Raw genomic sequence first — 6,539 nt, 5'->3', positions numbered from 1 at the left:
AGGGGCGTAACATTTCCGTCACATGCTTGAGGTATTCGGTCAATCTCAACGCATTGGATAGCTGGCCAATCAGAGCACACCTCGCTTTTTCAGACCGATGAGCTTTGTAAAAATCGAAAGTGTTTCAGAAAGACGGGGCATAGAGGAGAAACAATAATGTACAGTATGTGGAAAATAATGTGTTTTTTGAACTTTAAACCGCATAAACACATTTCATTACACCAAATACACAAAATAATGTTCTTTTTAGCAACATCATTTGACCCCTTTAAAAATATATATTTTTAGTAATAACACCACCCCTAGAAATAATTAACATTAAAGCAACACTCTATAAAGTTTGACAAAAACCATCAGAACTTATTTCATTCACAGCAACCTTGAAAACAATATCAAACACTGCCCATCTGAGAGTGAGAAAGGCAGAAGCTACTGGAGCATGCCGCTATGCCCTCCCCTTCTGCTCCCAAGGTTGGCTTATTTTAGATCAGGAAGGACGAGGTTTCGATCTGGACAGCATCTCTTTAAAAACTCCACAGAGGAAAAGGAAAGGGACAGAGGGAGAGGGAGAGGCAGCAAGCGAAAAGAGAAAAAGACAAACCAAGTGAGAGGACAGAAGAAGAAGCATGTAAAAAGCACATTGATATTCAGAGCCGTGCGCTAACCATTAGCTTCCAAGCTCCATTAGAGTTATCATTATGCACAAGACAAAACACTGGCCAGTAAACAATTAAAGAGAGCAAGGACAGTAAATATCAGACTCTCCAAACAATTATACGGATTAGTTTCGCTGACTTTTATGTGACTAACTACAAGCAGAATTAACAGTCTTACTTTTTATCTCCGTAAACAAGTTTGTTTTCAGAAGCCATTATAAGTCCAATCGATCTTGTTAGAATAAACAGAATAAATTGACAGAATAAACTCTTATTTAAAATACATTCACATCCATCTACATATGTACCCACTGTGTCCAAACCAATACACATAAAAATCATTCTGGAAAAAAGATGGATGCACCAAACTGACGTATTTGCCTGGCCTAGTGCAAGACATGTTTAAAAAAAAAAAAAGGTATTTTAACCTGGAAATATATTGTAATCGGATATTGAGGGAGATATGACTGACTGACTAAAGAGTGCAAATGTAATTCAATATGCACTTAATTTGTGACATTTTGTCTATTTGGAGGTGGATTATTATTGGGATAGCGTAAAACCCTACAGCTAAACACAAAACAAAAGTCACCAAACCTAGTTCAGAAGCTTTCATGCAGTTCATTTGGATAAATAAAATCCTTTAGTGCCACTAGGAATAACTGAAAAGAGATAAGGGGTTGTTTTTCCAAAACAATACCTAGTCAGCTGTATCAAATTCAAAACTGGCAACATGAAACATTTCTGAAAGACATTAAATTGGTTTGAGCTGTCGCACAGCGGTTAGTGAGTGTGCACTTAGTGCATGCCGTGCTCTCTCTCCTCAAGAATTTCCTGTCACTCTCTACTACATCTGTGGAATAAAAAGAGACAAAATCCCCCAAAATAAACTGACGTGAATGTATATAAATGGCAATATTGTCTTCAACTTTCAGCGCAATTTAGGCAAACTGGGAAGCATATTCATTTGCTCTTTCCGTTTGAAAATTGAGACTAGATGTCAAAATGAAATCATGTTCACTGGCATCACTGAAATTAAACAAAAGAGTGCAAACAAATGTCTTGTATATATGAAGTAAGAATTAAAATCAATCATTGTTTTTGAAAGAATTCTCTTATGCTCACCCAGGCTGCATTTATTTGATCAAATGCAATAGAAAAGGTCATATTGTGAAAACTTCTATTGTTTTCTATTTTAAAATGTCATTTATTTTATATGTCACTTTTTATTATTATCAATGTTAAAAACTGCTTAATATTTTTGTGGAAACCATGTTAGATTTTCTTCAGGATTCTTTGATGAATAGAAAGTTCAAAAGAACAGTGTTTATTTAAAATGAAAACATCTTGTAACATCATAAAAGACTCCAACTTTTAAATGTCAGTGTATATGAAATTTAGGTTTCACAACATGATAATGTACAGAATTAAAAATGGACATTAATTTTGAAATTTGACATTCATTTATCAGTATTATTACATTTGTATTTTTAAAGATTAACTTTAAGTCAGCGTTAGATGACGGCAAATGTAATCTAAATGTAAATATGGGGGAAAAGAGCATGCACATTAAGGGTGCTTTCACACTTGGTTCGATTGCTTGGTCCGAACCCGAGTTCGATTGCTCCCCCCTCCCCCTGCCCCCGCTGGACTGTGTTCACATTATATTATTTGGGTCCGAACCGCGGTTCGTTTACGTTATCAAGCCAGCAGCTGTTTACCCCATTGCTTAGTAACGATGGCGCAGGAGAAGACGGCAAAATGCGTAGCATTGCTCTCTTCAATTTTATATTTATGCTTTTGAACCGTTGGTTTTGTTTCCAAAGCTTCAGTACTTAACGGCACTTACGTCTGCCTTACTGCAAATGCCCTAAAGAACTCTGAAGGTGAACAGAAATGAGATATACAGCTCTCTGCTTGCAGCGCGTCAGTCACGCTCGTCAAGAAAGTGAGTGAAACACACACAAACACACATTTTTATCAAATAATACGTCATTAATAGCGGTTCACTTCCGTGATTTGTTACGATTGCATTCACATCAGCAGCGAACCGTACCAGAGTTCACTTGAACCGTACTCCAGACCACCCCTTTTAAGCGGACTCGGGTACGGTTAGCGGGTGCGCACCCGAGTTCGGAAGGCCGCGTTCACATCATCCAAACGTACTGAACTCTGACGTCAATCGAACCCGGGTGCGCACCAAAAGTGCTAGTGTGAAAGCACCCTAAATCTCTAATATTGATTGATACCGACACATATGGTACAGTCATATAAAGTGTGTCCAATCTTACTACTGATCAAAGACCATCCTCTTATCATACTCCCAAATTTGAATTTTGGGTCAACTACTATGCTACTCATCCCACGCAGTAGTTTGCCAGGTCACTAACACTCCTACACCAAAGACCTTTGCCAAACCTTGTTAAACAGACTTGTTATTACCAGCAACATGAGTAGTGTAATGCTCCTCATTCTGGTTCATAAAGCTGAACTTATTGTAGCGCGCAGCATACTGCTTTCATGTAATAAGAGGTGACTCAGGGCTGCTGGCCAGGCCGGCTGGTATGCACTTGGCTGAGGACGTTCACCACAGTGCCAGGCAGCAGAGAGCAGAGCGGTGGGGGGAAAGAGATCTACCCTCAGTTGACTTTCACTTCTGTGGTCTTTACTGCACTGTTTACCACAGCTCCCAAATCGGGCCACTGTTTCTGCTGATATGTCTTCAGAGAGATTTTAAATGCTCCTTTTTCCCTTTCAGATGGAGAGCAAGAATGAAAAGGATGGAATTTTACTAAATAACATCACCAGCGGACTTTCTTGTTTTCTCATCCAATGAAAATATATTTCAGATTAGTTACTTTTTCTCTTTCTTTCTTTCTTTCTTTTTTTTTTTTAAAGAAATGAATACATTTATTCAGTAAGGATGTTAAAGGCACAGTATGTAAGTTTTCACCGCTAGAGGGCGCGTATTCAAAACAAACAAAGAAACAAAGGCGTAGATTGATGACGCCGTGACTGAGTGTGGAATCATGGGAGTTGTCGTCTTCATCCCCACAGCCGGTGCCACCCGACGGGACTTGGGCAGAAATCATGTTCATGGATGAGCTAATGTATTAAAGATTTTGGCAGGCGACACAATGACACTATGGACACGGTCCGTGTCACTAGTTAAAATTGCTTATTTCTCGGGATTTAAACATTCTTCGAAACATTTGGGATAATGTATGTACACAAGTCAGCAAAATATATAACACTGTTCTAGTGGTTTTTGGATATTTTAATAAAAAAATCTTACATATTGTGCCTTTACGTTTATCAAAATTATCAGTAAAGTGATTAGTTACAAAGATATATATTTCAAATAAATGCTGTTCCTTTGAACTTTCTATTTATCAAAGAATCCTGAAAATAATGTGTCACGATTTTCACAAAAATATTAAGCAGCACAACTGTTTTTTTGTTTGTTTCTTGACCACCAAATCAGCATATTAGAATGATTTCTGAAGGACCAAGTGACACTGAAGACTGGAGTAATAAAGCTGAAAATTCAGCTTTGCATCACAGGAATAAATTACATTTGAAAATATATTAAAATAGAAAATAGTTATTTTCAACTGCAGTAATTTTTCACAATATTGCTGTTTTTACAGTATTTTTTATTCAAATAAATGTAGCCGTTAAGAGCATAAGACATTACTTTCAAAAACATTTAAAAAATCTTACTGACCTGAGTAATTTAGTTATAATAATTTACCTCATAATTTAGTTAACCTTCTAATTTCCGAACTGCCGTGATGCATACAACAACCAATGTAATAAGTCAGATTCACTTCCAACTGTTTTTAATAAAACTGAACACAATTTTAGTGCCACTCAGAACATTTTACTTTGAAAGTGCTACGAAACATAAACATTTTTCAGAAATGTTGCCACAAAAACATTTTTCCAATGAGCCCGGACTGAATAAAAACAGGAACTATATATTAAAACATCTAATCACAATAAGTTTAGGTGATTTTGGATGTCTTCAGTGAGAATCATGGGACTGGCAGTGATGAGTACATCATCTCACACTGAGCACTGTAACAATGCAGCCACTGTGAAGACCACTGACCAACCTCTCAACAACTTCTGATGAATTGCTCACAATTTCAGCAACCCACCAAGATGTTATTCCGTAATACAAACTCAACAAACCACAGCAACAAGCCACAGGAATTTCATACAATTTTGAACGATACAGAATCAACTCATATTTTTATCTTGGAAATGATGAGAGTGAAAACAAACAGTACTATTAATATTTTTTATGCAAGTTATTTAAAAAAGCCATTTTTGACCAAAATAGCATCTCTGTGTTGGAAAAGACTGGTAACTTGAACCAGGCTAATCCAGCTATAGCTTTTCTTTCTCCTGTTACCACAGACCTCAGACTGTGAGGACCGTGCTGTCAGACAGAAGACTGAACGATGGAAATGCCATCTCAGCGATCCTTTTCCCCCTTCAGCACCGTCCTAACAAGAGATCAGGTTTGGGAGGCTTGAGTGACACCCTCAAGAACCAGGATCACGCCAGCCAGAATCTCTCTCAGACTGGCCACAGACAAGGCTAGGATGGAGCTTCAGAACGAGTGTTCAACCCTGCTCTGAACAGACACTCACTAAAGCCTGAGTCAGCAGAAAATTAGCGCAGACTTTATGGAAAATAAAGTAAGAGTGATAGAGAGAGACAATTTGAAAGGGATGTGAATATGGGATCCTATCTGAACTAGGGGGAATGTTGGTTTATGTCCTCTCTGCAATGAGAGTTCAAAAATACTGGAAAAAGTCATTAGTCACTAACCAGACTGCCTATAGAAAATAACTGACTGATTTACTCACCCTTATATTGTACAGAACACAACAAAAAAGCAACATGAAAGTGCTTGATACGACTTAGATATGCACCTGAACTTAAGTCTCCTGAACTTAATGTGAGGAACAGACCTAAATTTAAGTCATTCTTCACTAAAAATCTTTCCTCTAGATGTCAAATTTCATTCATATTTCCACATATTCAAACTTTAGCACATTGTGTTAAATTATAAGACACTCATCTTGATGTGCCAGATTTGAATGTGCAAATGTGAATGATATTAGTGCAACTTTTTGGAGCTTTTGGCCACTTTATGTTTTATTAAAAAAGCGCAGTGTGAACATCTTTCAAAACATCTCCTTTTGTGATATACACAATAATAACTGACTACATGACACAATTAAATTTTTCTTCTATTTCTTTAACCCTCCCAGCAGATCACATCTTTAGCAACTGTGCATCCATGGCACAGAATAGTGACACTTTTGACCTTCAACTAAACTTTGAGGCTGTTGCACACTCTGTATTAATGAAAAACAAGCATTAGCATGGGAATCTAATCAGGCCGCTATTAAAGAGACGAGAGACTAATCGCTGTCCTCCTGCCCTCTGGATTCCTCCGCTTCCTGTGCTGCCAGCTCGAAGGGAAGTTTCACAGCACTGTAAAATGCAGGGGCGCTGCTGTCTGGCGCTGTTTCCTCATCAATCATACACAGATGCCAAGCAATGACTCGGCATCTGGTGTCCCTCTGTCCAAGACAATATGCACAATTAGAAATGACCTGCAATTCAATAGAGCACTAAAGAAAGCCTGGATCTGGTATTGGAAAGAGGGGAACAAAAATGAATAACAGAAGGTCCTTAAGAATATATGCTTAAAACAACACAATTTCAAAATAATTCAAAGATTTTCAATTTGGATATTATTGCTGCCATCAAGATTGACCAGAAAAAGATAAAATAAACACTGACAAAAATATCACCTTTTTAAAATCCATTATGGTTTGATTTATTTTTCTGCTTTATATA

General features: G+C 37.4%; 1 protein-coding gene across 2 annotated transcripts in view; it reads right to left on the bottom strand.

Moving 5' to 3' along the window:
- The window catches only part of LOC107733141 (zinc finger and BTB domain-containing protein 47-like), a 25,731-nt gene that overhangs the window by 9,245 nt on the left and 9,947 nt on the right, over positions 1 to 6,539 (bottom strand). The gene's annotated exons all lie outside the window — the stretch shown is intronic.

The sequence above is a fragment of the Sinocyclocheilus rhinocerous genome, unplaced genomic scaffold (assembly GCF_001515625.1).
Source record: "Sinocyclocheilus rhinocerous isolate Xijiao unplaced genomic scaffold, SAMN03320098_v1.1 scaffold1245, whole genome shotgun sequence".
Classification (NCBI taxonomy): Eukaryota; Metazoa; Chordata; class Actinopteri; order Cypriniformes; family Cyprinidae; genus Sinocyclocheilus; species Sinocyclocheilus rhinocerous.
Note: the sequence above shows the minus strand (reverse complement) of the source record. Positions and strands in the feature narration are given on the sequence as shown.